We start from the raw sequence: 24,067 nt of genomic DNA, 5'->3' as shown, positions 1-24,067 counted from the left end.
ACACCATCAAAATTAAATTTTGTACAAAAAAATCATCCAAAAGACCAAATGATTGGAGATGTGGATGGAGTAATACAAACTCAAATAAGATGACAAACACACCAAAAATTAATGGTATTTCCTTATTATCCACAATAGAACCAAATAATTCCACTCAGGCAAGGATCCTCATTGGATAGAGGCAATGGAAGAAGAGATGGACCAAACCGAAAAGAATGGAACATGGGAGATAGTACCTTGTCCAAAGGATGAGAATTTCATAGGAACCAAGCGCATGTATAAGAATAAAATGAATGAATATGGACAAATCATCGAAATAAGGCAAGATTGGTGTGCAAGGGATACACTCAAAATTGAAGTAATTGACTTCAAAGAGACTTTCACTCCCATTGCTAGACTAGAGGCTATAAGGGTGTTTTTAGGATTTTCTTGTTCAAAAGGATTCAAAGTATATCAAATGGATGTGAAGTCGGCCTTTCTAAATGGAGATTTAAAATAAGAAGTATACATGGAACAACTAGAAAGGTTTGACTTGTCTGAAAATAAAGACTTTGTATGAAAATTAAAGAAGGACTTGGATGGATTAAAGAAAGCTCCAAGGGCTTGGTATGTTTGTTTATCAGATACAAAGCAATGAAGAAATCCTCCCAAACATTTGTCACTATCTCAATTTTCCCTTCAGATTGAGGATGATAATATGAGCTATGAGCTAATTGAGTATTAGGACAAGAAAATAATTTCGTATAAAAATTTCCAGTGAAAATAGGATCTCTGTCACTTACAATAATCTTTGGGTTTCCATGTAGCTTTTGAATTGTTTCCATAAATGCAATGTCAATTGTATTTGCTTTAAAAGGATGAGATAATGCACAAAAGTGTGCATAATTGGTAAGTTTATCAATTACCACCATGATGACACTCTTTCCTTCATATTTGAGTAAGACTGTGATAAAATCCATTGAAACCTCCTCCCAATGCTGACTTGGAATGGCTAAACATTTTAATTGACCGGGGTCTTAATTGCCTCAACTTTATTATGTTGGAAAACCAAAAAAAATTCCACAAACTTCTAAATATCAAATATAAGGACATCCCAAAAAAATCCCTTCTTGTCCTTGTGGTAAGTTTTTAAAAATCATGAGTGCCTTCCTAAGGGGGATGTGTGCAATCCCAAAAGAATCTTTTGTTTGAGTTAGGAATTCTTACAAAGATATAAGTGATCTTTGTACCATAATGAATCATTTTTCCAGCTAAATGTATCATATGTACTGGGATCTTGCTACAACTTTTGAATGAGTGTCCACACCTCTTCAACATTATTCCATTCATCCTTTTCTTAGGTTATCCAATTAGGTTGGATAATATAAATGGCACAAAGCAATGCTTCCACATCCTCATCCTTTCTTGAGAGTGCATCTGCAACAACATTTTTCTTTCCTTTTTTGTAGATGATTTCAAATTCTTAACCCAACATCTTTGTGACCCATTTTTATTGCTCTTATGAAGATAATATTTATTCCAAAAAGTATTTAAGGCTATCATGATCTGTTTTACCTTGAAGCTTCTTGCCATTAGGTAAAGTCGTCATTTCTTTAGTGAATTTAGTATTTCCAAAATTTCCTTTTCATAAATAGGTTTGTGTAAATACTTTTCTTTGATTGGATGACTTTCAAAATAAATGGGTCTTCCTTCTTGCATTGAAATAGCACCAATTCCATTTCCTGAGGCGTCACATTCCACAATAAAGGTTTTGGTGAAGTCTGATATAGCTGAGATCGGTGCTTAGCACATTGCATCTTTAAGATGTTCAAAGGCATTAGTTTCTTCTGGGGTCCAAGAAAATGCATCTTTCTTCAGTAATGTTGTTATAGGTGTTGTTATTCTCCCATAATTATTAACAAAATTGTGATAATATCCTATCAACCCGAGAAACCCTCGAAGATTCTTTATGGTTGTGGGGATTTTCCATTCTTTGATGGATTTAACTTTTTTAAGGTATACCTTAACACCCTCATGAGATACGATATGACCCAAATATTCTACCTCCTATACTCCAAAGAAACATTTGGAGGTATTTTCATATAATTATTTCTCCTCCAAGAGTTTTAGCACCCTGTCAACATCTTGAACATGATCCTTCCAAGACTTGTTGTAGGTTAGTATATCATCAAAAAATACTAACACAAATTTTCTAAGGAAGGGTTCGAAAATGGAATTCATCAAACCTTGAAATATGGAAGGTGTGTTAGTAAGGCCAAAAGGCATGACAAAAAATTCATAATAACACTCATGAGTTCGGAATGTTGTTTTAGGAATGTCTTTAGTCTTCATTCTAATTTGATGATATCCTAAATGAAAATCTAACTTGTTGAACATGATCCTTCGAAGACTTGTTGTAGATTAGTATATCATCAAAAAATACTAACACAAAAATTCTAAGGGTTCGAAAATGGAATTCATCAAACCTTGAAATATGGAAGGTGTGTTAGTAAGGCCAAAAGGCATGACAAAAAATTCATAATGACACTCATGAGTTTTTAATGTTGTTTTCAGAATGTCTTTAGTCTTCATTCTAATTTGATGATATCCTAAATGAAAATCTAACTTGTTGAAGTAAATTTCTCCATGTAATCCATCCAACAATTCACCAATGACAGGAATGGGAAATTTATCTTTAATAGTGAGCTTGTGGAGCTCCCTATAATTTGGACACATACGCCATGATCCATCCTTCTTGTGCAACAATACTATTGGAATAGAGAAAGAACTTTGACTAGGTTGAATTATACCAGCCTCTAGCATTTCTGCAACCATACATTCAATTTCACTCTTTTGGGCATAGGGATATCTATCAGGTTTGATGTTTGGAGGAACACTTCTTGTGATCAAATGAATATCATGATCATGATCATGAATAGGTGGGAGGCCTTTAGGAGTCTCAAATACCTTGGAATGATTGTCCATGACTTTTTGGAGATCTGGAGAAATATATTATTTTGTTGTTTGAGCCTCTAGTGAGCATAATTGTGCAATTACGCCCCATTGTTCTTTCTTCATAAGCTTTGTCATGCCATTAGAGCTTATCATCTTTCCCAGTTTCCCTATGATACCCCTTAATTCAACTTCCTTTCCTTCCCGAAAAAAAAAATCAAGAAAAAATCTTGAAAATTAAAAGCTATTGTCCCCAAAGATTGTAACCATTGCACTCTTAGTACAACATCAGCACCATCCACTAGAATGGAAAGCATTGGACTATTCAATACATGTTTTAAATGAGTGTGGAATAACCTGTTACAGGGTTTAAAAAACTCTATAACAGGTTATTCCACACTCATTTAAAATAGAATTCCACCTATATGGACTCATTATTTAAAAACTATTCAATACATATTACCCTATGGTTAGCTTGATATTAAGGCACTTTCCAGAGAAATTTATAGTTCCTCCATTTGCAGCAATCACTTGACACTATGGTGTTAGATATAGGAAGCAATTCAATTCTTTAGCTATCTTACAATGAATAACATTATGGGTACTACCTGAATCAATCATAATTATTACATGTTTCTTCTTGATATATCCTTTTATCTTGAGAGTTTGAGGAGTGGTAATTCTTGCCAATGCATTACAAGATATGGTCAGATTCATTTATTCTTTCTCTAGGGTTAGTTCCAGGTGTATATCCTCCTCTTTTGATGTTTCTTGTTCTTTTTCTTCCTCCTCTTCCCAATATTTGTAAAATAATTTCTTCTTAGCACATTTATGACCTTTAGTGTATTTTCTATCACAACTATAACAAAGACCTTTTCCTAATTTTTCCTCCAATTGTTGTGGTATCAACCTTGTAGGTTATGGAAGGCTAGGAGCAGCGACACTTCCATCTTTATAGTTGTGAGTGGTAGACTTCCTTGTTTCCATAATTTTTCTTTCAAATTTTCTTGCCACATTGAATTCCTTCTTCAATGAATCTAGTTCCCAAAGGAAAACCTCATGTTGGATGTTATCCTTTAAAGTCCCTATGAATACATTAATCCTATGCTCCTCTGGAATACCGGTTACCCTGATATTCAATTTCTGGAAGTCCTCAATGTGCTCCTCCATTGAACCCTTTTGTTTGAGATTTATCATTTTCCTAAAGAAGGTGTTGATCTTTGTGTCCTAATAATGTACTATCATTTCCTCTATAAAAATTGACCAAGAGACAAGTGGTTCATGAGAATAAATCCATCGATACCATACAAATTGATTTGGTTCTAAATATAAAGATGCAACTTGTACCTTTTATGTATGTTGCACATCATGGAGATCAAAATATTGCTCCATCTGTAGTATCCATGTTACCAGATCTTTTCCATCAAAGTTCCTCATATCGATGTTGACATTATGGCTAAAGTGTTGTCCTTGATGGCAACCCATTCAGGTGATAGATCACAGTACCTCAAGTCAGCAGCAGAAATTGATGATCAGCTATCAAATATTGAAGAAAATAAGGGGTACGCAGGTACACCTTACAGAAGGTGCGTACACGCAAACCGGTGTTACATAAAGTGCGTGCATACCCACAGTTACCCCGTTCAGGAGGTGCGTACCCCCAGTTCACTTACTTCAAGGCAGAGAAAAGCACACGTGGGGTTTCTTATGTTTAAACCTTGGTATTTAGCCGACGGTATTGTGTTATTATGGTTTTGACCCGTGGTATTGATCCATGATTTGAGGAAGAGCTTGCCTATATAAAGCAAAGGAGATCATTTGGCTTAGACATGCTTTTGGATTGAACATCTTATGAGAGCTAGATCTGAAATATTATGATCTCTTGGGAGTAATGTCTAGATCTAAATAAGGCGAATCTACTGATGGACTGAGATCTCTTCGGCGCATGATCAGATCTATAGATCTGATTGTCTAGGTTATTCTTGAAGTCTTGAAATTACCTATACTCGAAGGTACGCAGGTACAGTGAAAGAAAAGAGCGGAGATACGCAGGCACAGAAGCGTCGCAGGTGCGCAGATACGCAGGACCAGAAGCGCTGCAGCTGCGGAGGTGCGCAGGAAGTCTTTGAGGCACAGTGCGTGGGTACGCAGGTGCTCAGTTAGGAACAGTGCGTACTGTACGCAGGCATTACATGGGTGAAGCTGCGTACTTCTCTTGAAATATATTTAGCTGTCCATGTTTATCATTGTTGTGTTCTGGGTTTTGAAGTGATGTCTGGTTTCTGATATTATGACAGTATTCTGAGAAGTGATAGAGTTTGTTTCAGTTTTTGATAGATGAATGGATCGGGTTCATAATGACTTATCTTCATGTGATCTGATGGACTAGATCTGGTTGATGACTCACTTGTATATGTATGGATCTAGTGCTTGGGTGATTCAGAAGCTTGTTTATGTTGTTGTTGGGTCCAATATGAAAATTGGATGAAATGTGGCCTTTTAGATTATGTGTTGTGCTTCAGTGTATCCAGTCTGAAAATTGATGAAACGTGGTACCTGGAGGAGAGAAGATTGTAGGCCAGCACCTACGTACTAGTATCTAAGCTAGTACAAGAGCTAAAGGAAATCTTTGGAGCATTGTAGCAGGTAGCAGCCTGCGTACTAGTAAATGGATCGGCTAGTACAAGAGAAAAGGGGGTTATAGCTCCTGTGCTGGTATAAGACTGCACCAGTACAAAATATTGTAAAAGGATTTTCTTATTAAAGAAGATTGAGATGACTTGCAGCAGGTGGTTTTCTCCCGCATTGGGTTTCCACCTTATATCATGGTGTTCATGTGTGTGCCTTATGTGTGATGATCTATTCTATGTTACTGCATTTGTTAACTGATAATATGGTTGATAATGTTCTAATGCACTCATTGAAGATCAATTAACATAATCATAAGAAGTTGTGGAAGTAGCATATATGAATCAGAGTTTGGAAATGAAAAGTTTTATAAATGTGATAATACTGATTCACCCCCCCCCCCCTCTCAGTATTATTTCCAACAATCGATATTTGGAATGTGGTGTGTCTTAAACCCAACATTGGAGTCTCTAAAATCATAATCTATATTTCTGTTGTCCTCATCATGATTTTCATGGATTAGTTTGTCACCACTGGGAAGCCTTTCTTGCAGTAACTTTGTAAACCCTTCCTTCAATCCTTCCATCTTGAAATTCATCATTTCTTCCGCGACTACTTTTAAACCATTCGTAAAACTTTTTATTTATACTTTTAAACCATCCATGTCCCATTTTAATCCATCCATGTCATCTTTGGTTTCTCTTTGTGAGAGCAAAATTTGTTTCACTTGGTCCCATAATTTGATATATCATGTTTCAATTCTTCCTCTTCATGTGTCACAGTAGAGATTTTTGAGGGCTTAATGGGTGTAGAATTCTTTTGTCCGGGAGGAATTTCATAACCAAATACCAATATGTATGCTTCAATATGCCCTTGGAATCACTTTAACTCATTTTTCAAGCAAAAGTTATGCAATTTTTTAAAAAATACACACTTCTTTCTTGCTTTTAGGAGCTCAATATTGAAACGGTTGTCACTCTGTAATTTTGTCTCTCCAAGGTCTGAATTTTTTTTATGGTAGCCCTCTGAGTCTTCTTTCCAATGCCATAATTAAGACTGATATTAGATTCTTCAAGTAAAGTTATCCCCAATCTCCTACAATGACATGGTTATGGACTGGTTCGTAGACCAAAATTGTACAAAATGCAATGTGTCATTGTTTCAACATTCGGGCTTGAAAATAATACATGAAAAACTACAGTCCATACAATTTTAGTCACTTTTTAAGAAATTCAAATCTGATGCTCTTAGAAAAAGTTATGATGATTTTCCCTCGATCACCTGTTTGAGACTGAATTCTAGAGCATGCAAAAAACCCTAATTTTTTCAAACCATGTCTCAAAAAAATAGTGAACCAAAATCTGAAATTTCTACACGAAGTTCACCATAATTTTTTCTCTAGGTGGTAGAAATTCCAGCTTCTTAAGCTTCGTATAAAAATGTTATAGAAAAAATTCCAAGATGACCTGTTTAAAGCAACAAAACCCTATAATCCAAAGCTCTTATACCAAACGTTATGCAACCAATTCACAAAATAGAAGAAAAGATAGATCAACAACTTAAAAATTATCCTCTTTGAGGGGTAAACCTCCTTTACATTACATAAATGAACAATTCTTGGATGATACAAATGATAAGACCTCCTTGGTATATATAGGAGTCTAAGGTGTCACAATATAATTAGAGCCTACATAATAATAATGTAAGAGAACAACAATAACAATAATGGGCATCTTTGGGGCATAATAAAAATACGGGGCTACACTAACAATAATAATAAAGGGGATACACAAGTATTATAGGGACCTAACAAAGAGAGAGTAAAATCATCCATAAACAACAAAACTATCCAGCAATATCAACTTAACAACATCCAAGAGATGAACCCAATGGTGCTAATAATCAAAACCTTGATTCAGAGTCCTACGGTCAACTATCAATATCTACGATTAACTGTCGAACTATGAAATCAGTTGTAAAAATAAAACCCTAGTTTCTAGCCGCACAGAGAAGGTGTATGTGTGTGTGGTTAAAACCCTCCTATCGAAATTTTAACTAGATTCGGTCTTCATAATTTTTGTACTCATTTCAATATGTATCCTATGTAACAAACAAGAAAAAAAAACAAAGAAAGTTATTATTATTAAAGCATGGGTTTCATGCTCATTATTGATGGTTTTCTAGGTAAAAGCATGTTTTTTGTGCTTCTAGGGTTTGTTAGCTCTTAGGATTTATTGTCATGAGGCAATGGAGTCAACATCATATTTATAAGACCCTTATAGGAAATTTGTAATTGTAAAAAGAATTATTTTTTAGTCTATAAAGTACTAGAATATCCAAGAGTACAAGTTGGCCCTGGGATCATCAAGTCGGCCCAAAGGAGAAAATTCAACCCCTTGAGAAGGCTATATAAAGGAGCAAATTGAATTCATTTGGGATACACTCACTCAAAAGTTCAATATATCAAGAAAAATTTCAATCTATAGCTGGGAAGCAAGAAGAACAAGAGTGAAATTCAAGGAGAAGTTGGAAGGATGAAATCTAATGTTTATGGGCCCCATCTCTCTCATATGTGCTAAATTCTAGGGTTTATGGGTTGCAGGAAGAGGCCGAAGTTGCAAGTCCGAGTTACAGGAGGAAGAAGTGCAGCATCTTGTAGATGGAAGGAAGAATACTTGATCAAGATCTCATTTACCTTAGAGGAGCTATCTTGCTCTAGGAAGGTCTCAAGAGGAGGTTGATCTAGGGTTTCCTTGTAATCTACAAGACCGAAATTGTAGGGTCGAAGTTACAGGTCGAGTAGCAGTGTTGTAGCTGGCAGGTCAAACTTGCAAGGTATATAAGTTTGGTGCAAGAAAAGGAAGGACTTGAGAAAGAGCCGACTTGGTATCTCATTTGAAGTAGATTCTAAGAAGAGAAGAGTTTTCGGGTTTTCCCCTTGGAAAGATTTTTCCTTGGATGAGAGCTTATATTTGTGTCCTCTTTTTTTACTGTTATTTTTCTTGATATTTTTTGATGAAAGGTCTAACCAAAGAATAATATAAATAAATATTCACAAGCACTATCAAGGTTAAGTAAAATAAGATATAATAAATGTTGCTTTACATTTTCTAACATGGCATCAGAGCTAAGATGAACGAGGAAGGTAGCTGGAAGGACACTAGAAAGAATTGTTGATCAAAAGACAGGAAGCTCTCAAATACTAAAAGAAGAAGACTAGAAGGAAAATTACCTCTAGAGGGGATCTGGTTAAAGGCTCATTGGTAGAATACCCTTATAATCAAGGGTTTCTACATTGAAGAAGATCAAGACTACATAAATCTCGCAAGAAGGGTGTTGATCTCGTAAAAGGGAATTATATTTGTAAGGCATCAATCTTGGAAATTATTGGTGGAGGAATCCTTGGGAACATCTTTAAAGTACACCATCAAGAACTATCCAAAGGTCTTGAAGACATCGATAAGTTTGAAGACATTTTCAAGGAAAATTGTGATCTCGGGTAAGTAACATATTATTACAATATGTATGAATCTTCAAGTAATGTGGGTTTTTTCTACAAGGAGAGAAATAAGCTCATTGGGTATTCGAACTATCTAGCATGGAAGAAAATAATTTACTTGATACTGACAAAACAAGAAGTAATGGGACATGTTACTAGAGAAATTACTGAACCTGAGAAAGATAAGATACAAGAACTAGAAAAGTAAAATAAAGTGGAAGTAAGAGATCAAAGGATCATTGTTGAATCAATTAAGGATTCTCTTGTTCCATCTGTTGCAAATCTGAAGACTTCCAAGGCCATGTATGACAAGCTAGTGAATTTGTATTTGGTAAGTACAACAAGGAAAAAGATATCATTAATGAACAAGTTGTATAGAATGAATAAGTCAAAGGATGAATATGTGGCATCCTTTCTCATGAGAGTCTCTCAACTAAGAGACCACCTGCAAGGAATTAGGGAACCTATTATTGATTCATAAGTAATTATCTGTGTACTAAATGTATTGCCACCAGAATGGAGCAGCTTCGCAACAATCATTTACTCCAAGAATGATTCAACTCCCTTTGAAGAGTCATTGGCACAGTGCATATTGGAAGAATCAAGGATCAAGATCAAGGATGATATTGGATCAAATGAGCAATCTCAAGCCTTTCTAGCCTAAGTCAAGAAGATGAAAAAGGGGAGGTTTGGTAAGTCCAAGAAGAAACACATGTCTAAAGTGCAATGTTTTGGATGTAATGAATTTGGACACTTTAAGAGGGATTGTCTAAATAAACAGAACAACAAGAGAAAGGAAAGGAGTGAAGCTCGTGTAGCTAAGGCAGTGGGAGAACCTAAGAAGAAATCAAAGAAGGAAGAAGAGAAGGATATTTACTACTAAATAAGGTTCATTTGTAGTCAAGTTCTCTGTGAAGTTTAGTCTTCCCTTTAGGATAGTATGTTTTGCATAGCATCATAAGAAAGAAGAATATGATAGTAGCATGTCCAGAATTTTACATGATTAAGTTTCTTTGTAGAGATAATCTAGAAAGATGAATAGATAAGACCATTTTGCATATTGAGCATCCATATATTGTCTAACATTATGTTATAAGTAGTCATTTTTCTTAGGTGAATCATCGTGATCTTGGAAGAACCATCATGGAAGGTTCTTAGGAAAATCACTATGACAAATTTAGTGTGCATTCCATGTAATGTGGAGTCAATACTGATAAAGGGATGAAGGAATGCAATGGGTTAGGATGCAGACTCTTTACTGAGGTATTGTCTAAGCTCGCTGGTAGCGAAGAAACACTTGTGCTCCTATAGTGACTATGTCTAGGTACTATCCAGGCTTGCTGGCAGCAGAGCAACACCAGAGATGAAACTCATACTCTGAAAATCTTAAACATGTCACGCATATTACCCTTTCCTAGATCGAAACAATTATGATTCAGCAAGCCTTGATTTGTGTTTAACTGTGTAAGGGAATGGAGGGGACTACATCTCTAACCAGGTTAATAAGGGAAGCCAAGTTAATCTGCAAGATGAATCAATAATTCTTGAAAGATTGAGACCTTGCACTTAGAGAATTAAACCTAAACATTGAAGCTGGAATTCTAACAGTGTGTCATCAAGTGTTGTTGTTGCAATCAACACCCTCCAAAATTTTTCTCACACTTGAATATTGGACCCTAATGAGGATCTTACAGTTTTTCATCGCATGGTTACTCCATGGTTGTGTTGTAGCGGCTGCAACACCCTTCAAAATTTTGGCCTACACTCAAATTTTGGAGCCTATTGTGGATCATGTGATCGTTTTTTCCTTAGTCACTCATTGGCCAGCTAATGATTTCAAGCTCCCTTCTTGGATCTCAAGATTCATTTACACTTTTACCTTTTTACAAAAATTGCCATCTTCAAGCATGGGAATTATCACTCGTCATGCAAAGAGGAGTTTTGGTTTTCTTCAAGGGGAAATATTTGTGAAAATGAGTTTTTCTCATCATATAGACATGTTTCGCACTCATTTCCAATGCCAGAAAGATTTTTGCATTAAGCAAAGTATGTTTTCATATGTTTTGGTGATCTATGTTGTATCACTAAATGTCCAAGTGTGTGGTCACAATCAAGTTCTATCATTGTTCACATTGGTTACAGTAATCCCACACTTAGCCAAATTCTGGAGGATTCCTAGCAACCTAGCCTCATCCAACCTTCCTAAACTGCAGACTTCGCATCTGAAACCCTCAATATTTGTCCTTTCCTGCTAGAACTATGCAATGCACAGAAATCCCAACCTCCCTTGGCATCCAAAACTGTGCAGATGCTTCCTACAGTATCCTTCCCTCAGTCGGAACTCATTGTCTCCATAAACTGCGCAGTTTTGTCCCTCAAGCCTCTAATCTACCCAGTCCCCCTTGCCTCCTAAAACTGCATAGCTTATCCTCCCAGGGCCCCATCCTGCAGTAGTCATCACTTGCTTGAAATGCACAATTTTTCACCTCAGTGGGCACTGCGCAAATTTTCCCTCGGTGAGGATTTTGCAAAAATTTCCCTCAGTCTGGCCTAAGCTGCATACTGTGCAGTCTCAGTGATCAAGCTTGACACTTGGCTTCTTGAATTGCATAAATCATGTAGTCACTAGGCCTTCTCCCCTGACTTTTCCCTCAATCTTGACCCAATTTAGGAATTAAATTGCTCTATCTTAGGCTAGGGGTTTCAAGATGATGTCATCTCGTCATGAGTGAGTTACAGATGCAGGTACTCTCTTACACTACACAAAGATGATAAAGAAGGAGATGAAGAAGGAGGACATACTAGATGACACTCAAGGAGCTGAGGAGAAAAGATAATCATCAGATAAGAAGACCAAAGAACTTGGGGGTATGATAGAACATCGGGACCACGTGAAGACTCCATCTGATTCACAACCCTTTAGAGGGTAGGTACGAAAAACAAAGCACATTTTTCATGAAGTTGAAATACACCTGTTATCATAGTATGAAGGACACCTTACCATTTTCACATAATTATGTCTTCAATGACATGTATGATTGCAAACACTAAAAGTCATTCCAGGTGTTTTCACTAATTGTTTCGTTCCCTTTTACATGTTGGGCTAACTGTCTTTTTTTGGCATGTTTGACTCATATGTAATGTTGTGATCCTTTTCTGGTGGTTTCAAAGATTGGTATTTGTGTAGACAAGTTGACATAGCCATGTAAACACCTATCGCACTCATACACAAAGTCTTGATCAATGTTGCATAAGTGTCGTCATGGTCGTCCTAAAGCTTATCTCAAGTGTCGCACTTGTTTCTTATTGTTATGAGACAATCACACAGAGGGTAATGCTTTGTTTCTTTCTCTAGTGTTCTATTTTGTCATTTCATCGAAGTATGTTAAGTGTGTGATCACAAGTTCAATTTCATCACAAGTCTATCTTCCTTCCGCACTTAGCCATTTTTGGAAAACCTTCCCGACCAAGCAACTCAGCATCCCCAGGCCCTGACTGAACTACGCACTATGCAGTCTCAGCCCTTATTGATGTAACCTTGCTTTTTGGAACTACATAGTGCACATTCATTGTCCTACAGTGTAGTTGTACTACACAATTCCAGAGCCTAGCGACCTTCCTTGACCCCCATAATTGCGCAGTTCTTCCTCCTTATTTGACTTCAACTACGCACTTCGCACTTTCAATCCTCAATATTTTCCCTTGCCTTTTGTAAACCCATAATGCATAGAAATTGTAACCTCCCTTGGCCTCCAAAACTACGCAGATGTGTCCTCCAGTGTCCCTCCCTCATCCAGAGCTCACTAACCTCAAGAACTGTGAAAATTTATCCTCTATGCCTCTCTGCTACCCAGTCCCCCTTGCCTCTTAAAAATTGCATAGAATTGACCTCTCAGGGCCTCATCCTACATCACCCACAACTAGCTTGAACTGTGCAATCCTGACTCCCAGTGGCAACTGCGCAATTTCTCTCCCCAGTGGGGATTGTGATGAAAATTTCGTCAATCAATCCTCAGCTACACTTTGTGTAGTCTCAGTGATCAATCCCTCTTCCTGACACCTAAAACCATGCAATGCACAACTACTGGGCCTCTCCCCCAGTCTATCACTTGTCCTAGGCTCAGTTCATGGATAATAATGCATCGTCTTAGACTAGGGAGTTTTTGAATTGATGTTGTCCCATCATGAGTGAATTGCAGGAAAAGGTACACTATCAAGTCATGGTGAGACGATGAAGAAGGAGAATAAGGAGGGAAGCATGCCTAAAGACTCACTTATAGTTGAATAGACAAGTAGACCTACCAAGAGTAAGTGAAGGAACACAAGTATGCAACCACCTGCCAAGACCAAAGATCATTGAAGACCCCGCATTATCAAGCTAGGCGGAGGAGAAGAAAGCATATCCAAAAACACATATAGCACTCACCAGTAATAGCAACTTTACATTAACACATCATAAATCCAGTCCATGTCAGCAGTGTCATGTCAAGTCGTGTCATGAGTTGTCATATGCCAGATCACTATTGTGGGCCATGTATATTGTAAATCAAATGTATTGTAAAGTGGAAGTCCAATGGACACACATGAATATGAAGAGTCATGTAAGTTGAAAAGTAATAGGAAGGTGAACAATCATGAGAGTAGTCAAAGGGTCACAAGGGGAAAGCATCACCCCTTGGTTATATATACCCCCTCATTGTATGAGAAAAGGACTTTTCACCTTGGCTCCTCCCGCAAGGCATTAGAGAGATCAGCTAGTTCTTTGAGGAGCAAGGAGTGACTCCAATGCCCCACTAATGGGGTTGATGTACAATGTAAATATGTGTCTTGGAACTTTTTCTTAATAACATAAGCCTTTTTAGGCCATCACATTCTTCATTCATGAACTATGAATGTTTGTAAGAATATTCTATGGATGTTTGTATTGCATGTTTGCTTTCACATGTACTAAGATAGTTGAACTATTTCGATAATTTTAGTGCTTATCTTGTTGAGAATGTTTTGTAATGGTTGTTATTGTTGCCTCATCCTTTTGGACTATTCTGCGGGATACTAGACAAATCTTTCCTTGTTCATTAGTTATAATGATCGTCACATTCATTGTGGACTATTCTGTTGGATATTAGATGGATCTCCCCTTGTTTGTTGGTTGTAATGACTGTCACATCTGTTGTGGACTATTCCACTGGATGTTGGACAGGTCCTTCTAGTTCATGTGTGTCTCTTCCTAGGTGGTATTATTAGCTCCCACTTAGAGGCTCACTTCTCTCTCCCCCTTTGTAGTAGAAGAACCTCGATGCAGTTTCACTACACACTCACTAAGCACACCTCCCTTTGTTTTTGAAGACACCATTGGATCACTCTCCTATGTTGACAACTAGATCTAAGGCATATCTTTAAGGATTTGGAAATCGAGCCTTTATACCAAATAAGACTCCTACACCAAATGGTGTGAGGTCTGATTGGGACTTCATATTGGGGGGATCCCCTTGGTTGACATATTTCCAACACTGCCAACAAAATGCCGCTAGAAGGAGTGCCAAACGATAGGTTATGTCTATTGAGTCTCGTTTGAATCTCTTATTTAAAATGGCTCTTCCCCAAATCATAATCTCAGGATGTTTTTCTAAAGAGCTTAATCGTACCATCCCTGTGGAAGTTATTCATAACTTGTCTGAATTTAAGTTGGATGGTGAGGGTGAATAAACTTTTTGTGAACATTTGTTTCAAGTTGTTTGTCTTTGTCTTTCTCACATAATATGTTCCAAATATGTCATGGATAGATTACTCACCCTCACAATAAAAGGTTGTGTTAATCATTGGTGTCATACATTACCCATTGCTTATATCCATTCATTCAACCAGCGTGCCAAGAAGCTTCATAAAGCCTTCTATAAGTATAATTAATAAGATGTTTGTGGAAGAATAAATCTTTTAATAATGAAGCCTTATGAATCAATTGAGGATTTTTCTGATCAATTCCTTCACCTTTGTTATGAAATTCCTAAAAAACATCTGAACTGGGATTTCTCAAAACAAGAGTTTGAGCACTTGGTTCTTGTCTCTTCACACATTGAACCTGAACCTCCTGATTTTCTACTTCCCCAACTCTTGTGAATCACCATGACCCACTTGATCGATCTGCTCCACCATCTATTTCTTCACATTCTCTTGATTCTCAAGCTACTGGCTCAAATAGTGATCAGGTATAAAGTGGTCACAATACGCAAGTAGAGGAGCAGAAAGGTGATGATGTTTTCAATCTTTCCTCTCTTTTTCAAAATTTTCCATGTTAATATATTGCATTTATATTCTTGAATGATTCTCAATTTGTTAATCTCAGTAGAGAATCCATTGCAATCAATTCTTTCAATCACCCCCTGCCTTGGGAAGTGATCATTCCAATGATGATAACTCTATTTTTATTCATATCGAAACTTCCTCTTCACCTCACCATCCCTTTTGTCCGACCATTTGAAATACATCTACTTGTGATAGAGATACCTCATTCTCTTCAATTTCTTCATCCGATGAGTTATCCCCTCGATTGACACTAGGCGGTGAGGTTGTCCATGATGAAATTGAAAACAATCAAATCATAGAGAACCCTTCCCACCCCTCATCATATCTTCTCTTGCATAAGGACAAATATTCAAATCATCTGGCTCATGAGATCTCACCGATTCATTTATCTTTGAACTTGCGACCAAAAGAGTCCTTTGATTTGAGCAATTTGGTTTTTGAAGTTGAAAAATCTGGTAAAATTTGTGACAGAGATGGCTGTTATCCGACGAGTAGTGGTCTTACTAAAATTAGCAATAGCAGTTATCCTCAATCCATGCATGATTTGGTTCAAACTTCAAAATTTGATTCTACAATCCTAGGAAGTTCTTGGACCTTCCAGGGATTCGAGGCACTTCAACTTCCATTGATGGTTATGTCAGGATCGTGCAACTCTAGTAAGCCCTCCGAACTAAGTCAGGTCTGGTTTCTGTCACACAATCCTTCTCTTTGCATGGTTTCACTCAATGTAAATTTTCTTGTGAAAAATTGGTATTCTGGGTGTGACCTTTCAAATTTTCAAGATTTTACTTCTGATCGAATTCAAGAATTTGTTACAAATCATTCATATTCATGCAAATATCTTGCATCAAACTTGGGTTAGGAATGTGCATCTCTCATAGAGTCATGGAATTATTAAGTTGATCATTCCAAGGACTATCTTTTCCGAAGGAATCATACTTATCGAATGTATCCCATAATGGCCATCTCCTCAATCTTCTTAATAATTTTATATTGCAAATTTTTCCTCTCATCGCACCAGAAATCCTCTTGAGTAATAATGAATGCACAAGTTGTCACACGAATCAAGTTCTTCTTCGTTCACCATGTCCCAACTGGTCTCATGTATTTGTGGTGATGGCATCATTTTTAAACTCTTATGATGACTATGATGCTTGTACAATTTGTCACTAGTTGAAAAAAATGGTCTGTCATATTTGGCTCGCAAGGAACTTGGTTCGATTGTTCAGAGCATTTGAAAGACTATTCAAATCATTTTTTCTTTGTTTATTGCAAACTAGGAATCTGATGCTTCAATCATCTCATCTGATCATTTCTCTATTTTTGGTGACTGTCATTCAGCTTATCATTTTCCCATCATCACATCCAATGACAGTTGTTTCACATATCTTGATCTTCATTGTTCAACATCTCTTTATTCATATTTTTGTCAAGTAGGCAGGGCACTTTAGCCTTCACTGATGGTTATGGCAGGTCCTCGTTGTCTTGGCATGATTGTTGAGTATGATCAGAGCTTCTTTTTCTCACAAGATTCCCATCGTAATCTCGCTCCTCTAATTTAAAACTCATAGCTTCCAAGATTTCAGGGTTTTCAAGAGGGCCATCATGAATTTTACGATCCAGTAATTGAATGGTTGGAACAATCTTACCTAGAAATCTCTATAGCTAACAACAAGTTTCAATTTTTCCTTGCGCTTGCTAAGGAGCTCGGTGTAGATGAAGACACATCCGCAAGAAGCTTCCAAGGTTTGTTAAAAATTGGTATTCATCAAAAAGGTAAGCATGTGAATTGGATAAAAGTAGTGGGTGTGACACACCTTTCTTCCCATAGGCAAGACCTTCCTTTTCTTGTGCAATTTTTTATATCTTTTGTTTCACGTCACTTTTTATATGTTTTAATTGTTCATATCTTTGTGGATGCATTTTAGGAATGACTACGGTGGCTTCACTAGAAATTTCATTATATGTGACCCCGACCTTCTAGTTGTTAGGCTAGGATTAGGATTAGCTGCATGCTAGTTTTCCCTTCTTACACTCATTCTGCACTTGTTCCCTATAGTTTGTCCTCGTTTTCTTATTTTGATTCTACATTGTGTTTTCTCTAGCCATTTTGTTCACGTGTCTTATGGTTATGTTTCCTTGTTGTGTATTTTCTTTCTTTTTGTCTTGCTTTCTTTCTTGTTGAGTCTTTCCTTTTGTATTCATCATGCAAATAAGTGTTGTGCCTAGACCTATTTTGGCTTCTTAGTATGTGTGTGGACAAACTATAAAGAGTCTTGTGACACTTCAGCATTTGGCTAACCATCTTTCCATTTTCCTTTTATTGGTTACATCTTTTGGCCGATGAAGTTCCAGCAAAAAATATGATTCGTCCGTAAGGAGAGTTTTGGTCCAACCATGAACCCATATATAGTCTAGAAACCTCATGCCTATACTCGGTTTTTATTCTTTGGTGTTCTTAAGCTTATCTAACTAGTAGAAGCGGAGAAGGGGAAAAATATAAACGAGCAAACCTAAATCATAGGTCTTTATATGCTTCTCTGAAGGAAAAACCTCTTATGCTCTCAATAATTCAAGATCCCTCTTCCACCCCAAAATAAATAAGTGCCAATGCACAATTCTCTTCAAATAAATAAACAAAGGTGAAATAAGAGAAAGGCTTCCTGCACAAAGAGGTGAAGCAAGAAACTCCGTTAGGGTACTGTCTAAGCTCGCTGAAGCGGAGTAATGTTTGTGTTCCTACGTGACTCTGTCGGGGTACTGTCTAGGTCTACTGGCAGCGGAGAAACACCAGAGATGAAAAATTATACTCTGAAAATATTAAGCTCATGAGATACACTACCCTTCCCAACTCAAAACATTGTGATTATGTTAAATATTATGTTGTGATCGACTAAGAAGGTATAGAGGGGACCATGTATGTTCATGGGGAAAGTGAGAAGGCCAAAGTAATATGCACGATGAATCAATACTCCCTGAAGAACCAATGCCCTACACGGAAGGAGTTAACCAAAGCAGTGTGTCGCCGAGTGTTGTAGCAACTAAAACACCCTCCAAAATTTTGGGCTACACTCAAATATTGGAGCCTACTGTGGATCCTATGGTGAGTCATTCCTTATTCACTCATTGGTCAGCTGATGATTTCAATCTCCCTTCTTGGATCTCAAGAGTTATTTACACTTTTACCTTTATATAGAAAGTGTAATCTTCAAGCATAGGGATTATCGCTCGTCATGCAAAGAGGAGTTTTGGTTTGCTTCGAGGAGCATTTTTTGTGAAATCATCATATAGACATGTTTCACACTCATTTCCAAATTCCACAAAGGTTGTTGCATTAAGCGAAGTATGTTTTCATATGTTTTGGATCATCTATGTTGTATCACTAAGTGTCCAAGTGTGTGGTCACGGTCGAGTTCTATCACTGTTCACATTGGTTCCACTAATCCCACACTTAGCCAAATTCAAGAGGATTCCTAGAAACCTAGCCTCATCCATCTTTCCTAAACTGTGCACTTCGTGTCTGCAACCCTCAATATTTTTCCTTGCCTGTTGGAACTGTGCAATGCACAGAAATCCTAACCTCATTTGGCACCCAAAACTACGCAGATGCTTCCTCCAATATCCTTCCCTCAGTCAGAACTCACTGTCTCTAGAAACTGTGCAGTTCTGCCCCTCAAACCTCTCAGATTCCCAGTCCCCCTTGACTCCTAAAACTACGTAGTTTTTCCTCCCAAGACCGCATCCCGCAGTAGACACTGCTTGCTTGAACTACACAATTTTCCCCTCAGTTGGTACTGCACAAATTTTTTGTCAATGAGGACTATGCATAAATTTCCCTCAATCTGGCCTGAGTTGCGCATTACGCAATCTCAGTGATCAATATTGACCCTTGGCTTCATGAATCCAAGTGCTCTATCTTAGGCCAATGGTTTCAGGCCGATGTCGTCTCGTCATGAGTGAGTTGCAGAACAAGTACTCTCTTACACTATGGCAATATGATAAAGAAGGAGATGAAGAAGGAGGACATACTAGATGACACTCAAGGAGATGAGGAGAAAAGATAACCATTATATAAGAATACCAAGGAACCCGAGGGCATGATAGAAGATCAGGACCGCATGAAGACTCCATCTGATTGACAACCCTTTGGAGAGTAGGTAAGAAAAACAAAGCATATCTTTCATGAAGTTGAAATACACCTCTTAGCGTAGTATGAAGGACATCTTACCATTGTCATATTATTATGTCTTCAAGGACATGTATGGTCACAAACACTGAAAGTCATTCCAAGTGTTTTCACTAAGTGTTTTGTTCCCTTTTGCATGTTGGGCTAACCGTTGTCTTTTGGCATGTTTGACTAATATGTAATGTTGCGATATTTTTCTGGTGGTTTCGAAGGTTTCTCTTTGTGTAGACGAGTTTTCGTAGCCATGTAAACACCTATTGCAGTCATACACAAAGTCTTCAAAACTGTCGCACAAGTGTCATCACGGTCGTTCTAAAGCCTATCTCAAGTGTTGCACTTGTTGTTTAGTCAATTTAGTGTGTTCTAAATTGCTGATTAAAATGTCAACCCGGGATTCGTAAACTGACGAAGTGAAGTGTACTATATGTACAAGATAACCATTTTCTTAGTCTTTTGTCGTTTTTGAGTTTTTTTTAGTTTGTTTTTGGATTTATCTTTTATGGATTCCCTAGTGTGTGATGGCGAAAATGAAAGTTAAGTATGGATGGTAATGGTGATTTCTACAGTGATTTTCCAAACTTAAAAGTGTTCAAAAAGAAAGCTCTAAAACAACTGTAATGAAATCAATTCTTAAGAGGAAGTAAATGTATCAAACAGTGAACTAATGACAATGGCCCAGTATCCTTACTGTTGTATGAAAAAAAAAAGTAAAAACTGAACTTAAAACAACTCAAAGACTGAAAACAAAGCAACTAATTCACACTACTTCAACTCTTCTGATCCTTTACCCTTCAGCTCAATCTACCTTATGGGAAGCAATCATGAACAAGTTAAGCAATATGATGTTTAAATTGCAAGAAATTAAATTGCATAAAGGAAACTAATCACACTACTTCAACTCTTCTGATCATTTACCCTTCAGCTCAATCTACCTTATGGGAAGCAATCATGAACAAGTTAAGCAATATGATATCTAAATTGCAAGAAATTAAATTGCATAAAGGAAACTAATCACACTACTTCAACTCTTCTGATCCTTTACCCTTCAGCTCAATCTACCTTATGGGAAGCAATCATGAACAAGTTAAGCAATATGATAACTAAATCACACTACAATAAGTAATATTCTGATTCCTTACTAATAGAGTCACTTGACTATAGAAAGAAACCATAAACAGATGAGTAGTATGATGTCTAAGTAGCAGAAAAATAAATAAGCAAAACACAATTTGAAAAATGACAGTGCTGGAGTTAAACTTCAGAAAATGAAAATTAGCAGGAAGGACAAGATGATCTCATATGTCAGTAGTTATCAAAAAGATGAAAATTTGCCCGAGCTGCCTAAGAAAACCTGTAGAAAAGCACTGATCAGCTGACAGCTATAAGAAAACATAAATGAAAATGTAAACAGCAGTGAATTAAAAACATCAAAACAGCATGTTATATACAAGCTAATGATTATGAAAGCAGAAACATAATAAAATCAAATGAAAGCTATACAGGGCTTTAGTGCGCAGGGGCCCTCTGCCACCTCAGCCAGTCAACGAACAGTCACAAAAACGAGCTCAGGAAATTAGTCTTCTCATGTATTAAAGCAACAACAGAATACGTAAAACAGAGTGCAGTGGGGTGATAATAACAACAGTTCAAAAATTACATCTCCAAAAGCTCCTACACAGCATTTATCAACGCGTTATTTATAATAAAAACTGTTGTAACTAACTCCTAAATCCTATGCTGTTAACTGCGTTGCCAGAGACACGTAGATCTCCTCAGCCCGAGATCTAGCGTAACGGTCATCATGTCCATTAAATCTTCGGAGTGATAGCTGTTGGATTCAGGTTACGGGGTTGATCTCCAGGTGTGCTGATATCTCTGTGAGCTGAGGACTGTGCCACGTAAACTTTCACGTGCTCAAAACAGAGACGTGCCACCGCTAAATTCCTTGGTTGGCTTTGCCTTTGACCCTTGTTGACCGTGACCTTTTATGGATGATTTGGCTGATCTGAAGGGACACGTTCCATGCACATGTCACCTGTAGCTTGCCCATGTGGCTCGTTTCTTCATAGGACACCTGTAGCATAACCTTTAACAAAATGGCTGCGGAAACCTGTGCTGGCTGCGGAAACTGACAAGTTTCCGCAGCTGCCTGAACAAAAATCTAAACCAAACAACAGTCATAAGCATAGTTAGAAAACCATGTCAGAAACTCTTTTTAGACTATAATGCAATGATTTAACAGCTTGGTGGATGAAATAAGTGGAAAAAGAAGGCTGAGAGGGTGTATAGGAAGGTGCAGGTTTGAAGCTCAACATACCCCCACTGTGAAGGTGTTGCATGTCCTCATGCAACCAAAATTTAGTCATTTCCCTCTAATCCATATGTTCTGAGGCTTCTGCTAGGACATCTAGCCCTCTTTTCTTCTTCGTTGGTGCTAACATCATCCTGGGTTTCCTGACTAAACATTTGAACTTGAGATTAATCAATGCTCTCCTTAACTTTTTGCACTTTTTCTTCAATTTCTTGTTTTTCTTTTGCCACAGTCCTAAATGGAGCATAGTGTTATCATGGATAATATTATCTACCTTTCTCTTCTCTTTGAGTGCTTCATTTTCCTGCTTGATATGCCTATTTAGGACTTCTAATTCAAATACCTCCTGTTTTAAGGACTGAACTTGTGCATCTAGTGGCAGAGTGGTACTTGGACCTGCAGTTAATTGTTCTAAGGATTCCAGGTAGTTATATACCTCTTGCTGATTGGGATCTACCTCAGGTGTCTTTCTCGGACTAAGCTCAAAATCTGGTGGAGGAGGAGGACTGCTCTCTCTTTCCGGCCGAAAAGGGCTTTCATCATGTGGAGGACTTGGTTCAATGCTTGGCTAAGCTGGAGATTTCTCAAGTGTCTCTTCACCTAAATCGATAAAGTGAGGCTGTTTTTCTTGGGTTTTACTCCCCTTTCCTCTTAGCCTAGTGCTCCTCCTTAAGTATGGACTAGTACTCTTTTCTTGTGTACTTTGTTTTCCTTTTTGCTTTTTCTTTGCTATAGCAGCAACCTGAAGATGTACTAATCTTTCTGACAGTGGTTGATAATCCTCCTCTATGGATTGCTCAGGGGATGGATAGACTTCTTGGATGGTTCTTTTGCCTTTTTCTTTCTTCTGTTTCTTGCCTTTAGCTTTATCTTCTTCTTCTTTTTGGTCAGTTTCTTGAGTTTCTATAGTAGGGGAGTCTTGGACTGTAGTGTTCTTTTCTCTCCTCCTACTTTTCTTTGGAATTTTTGGTGGACTACTTCCAGAGGCCTCAGATGGCTCTTGGAAGTAGTTTCTTATCAAGAATTGCTCCCAAGTATCTTTAGTTTTCTTCAGCTGGTCCTCAATAAGAATTTTTATGAATCCATGATGGTATAGATGAGGTTCAATGTTGCCTATGTGTTTTTGAACTGTAATACTCATCTTTTTCAAACTTAACAGCAGAAAATGAGGCAAATTAAGAGTGTGACCCTCTAAGAAATTCATCATCAGTCTAGCATGATACATATACATAGAACCAAAACGTCCTTCACACGTGATAAATTTTTGGATAACTAATAGCAGACTAGACCATTCCTCTTTTAGTGCATGAACAGGGATGCCTCTTGTAAACACGGTGGTATCCATACCTTGGTTTTGTAGCATAATTCTCCATATCTGATCGTCCACACTTTTATTTTTAAACCACCTCTCACCTTCCTGAGGTAGGCCTGTGGCAGCTGCTACTGTGGCCTCAGTCACCGTGAACTTCAAGTCTCCAATCTCCACTGTTTGACCATCAAAAGACCATGCAAAAGCTTTGGTCACCTCCTTGTTATGGCCTTTAAACTTTTGGATAAATCGTAACCATCTGGCTTTCTTCAGCAATTCTTTAGTTTGAGGATAACCTTCCAAGTATTTCGGTCCTTCTAGCTCTGCTCTCAGTAATTTTCCCATCCTTTGTTTTAAATTTCAACTGAGAGCTCTTCTGCGTGTGAGGGTTCAGAGAAAAAAAAAAAAATGGCTCGGTTACAGGGTTTAGGATAGACTGTAGTGGCTGCAATCGGGGTTTAGAATAAACTGTAGTGGCTGCAATTGGGTTTTAGGATAACTGTAGTGGCTGCAATCGAGGTTTAGGATAACTGTAGTGGCTGCAGTCGAAAATGGAGAACAGGGAATGGAAATACCTGAATTATAGGAGGAACAGAGGGTGAGCAGCAGAAAATGCGGATGCATGCAAGGAGTATGGTATTAATGGAGTGGTAAACGAATGGAGTAACGTCAGGATTCTTTTGAATCGGATGACTGTGTATGAAATTTTTACACGTCTCAATGGACGGCTGCGGAAAATACGGCTAAGGAGAACCGTAACAAAATAGGTCACGTCTCATGAGTACGGGTAATAAATGAAAGTGCAGTCAGTCTTGAGTTTAAACTCGAAATAATCATGAGACCGTTGGAGAAATGAATGCAAGGTGTATGGAGTGATGTCGTGGAATAGGAGTGGTAATG

This window comes from Pinus tabuliformis, chromosome J (genome assembly GCF_031772625.1).
Source record: "Pinus tabuliformis cultivar Carrire ecotype Pingquan chromosome J, CPIR1, whole genome shotgun sequence".
NCBI lineage: Eukaryota > Viridiplantae > Streptophyta > Pinopsida > Pinales > Pinaceae > Pinus > Pinus tabuliformis.
Note: the sequence above shows the minus strand (reverse complement) of the source record.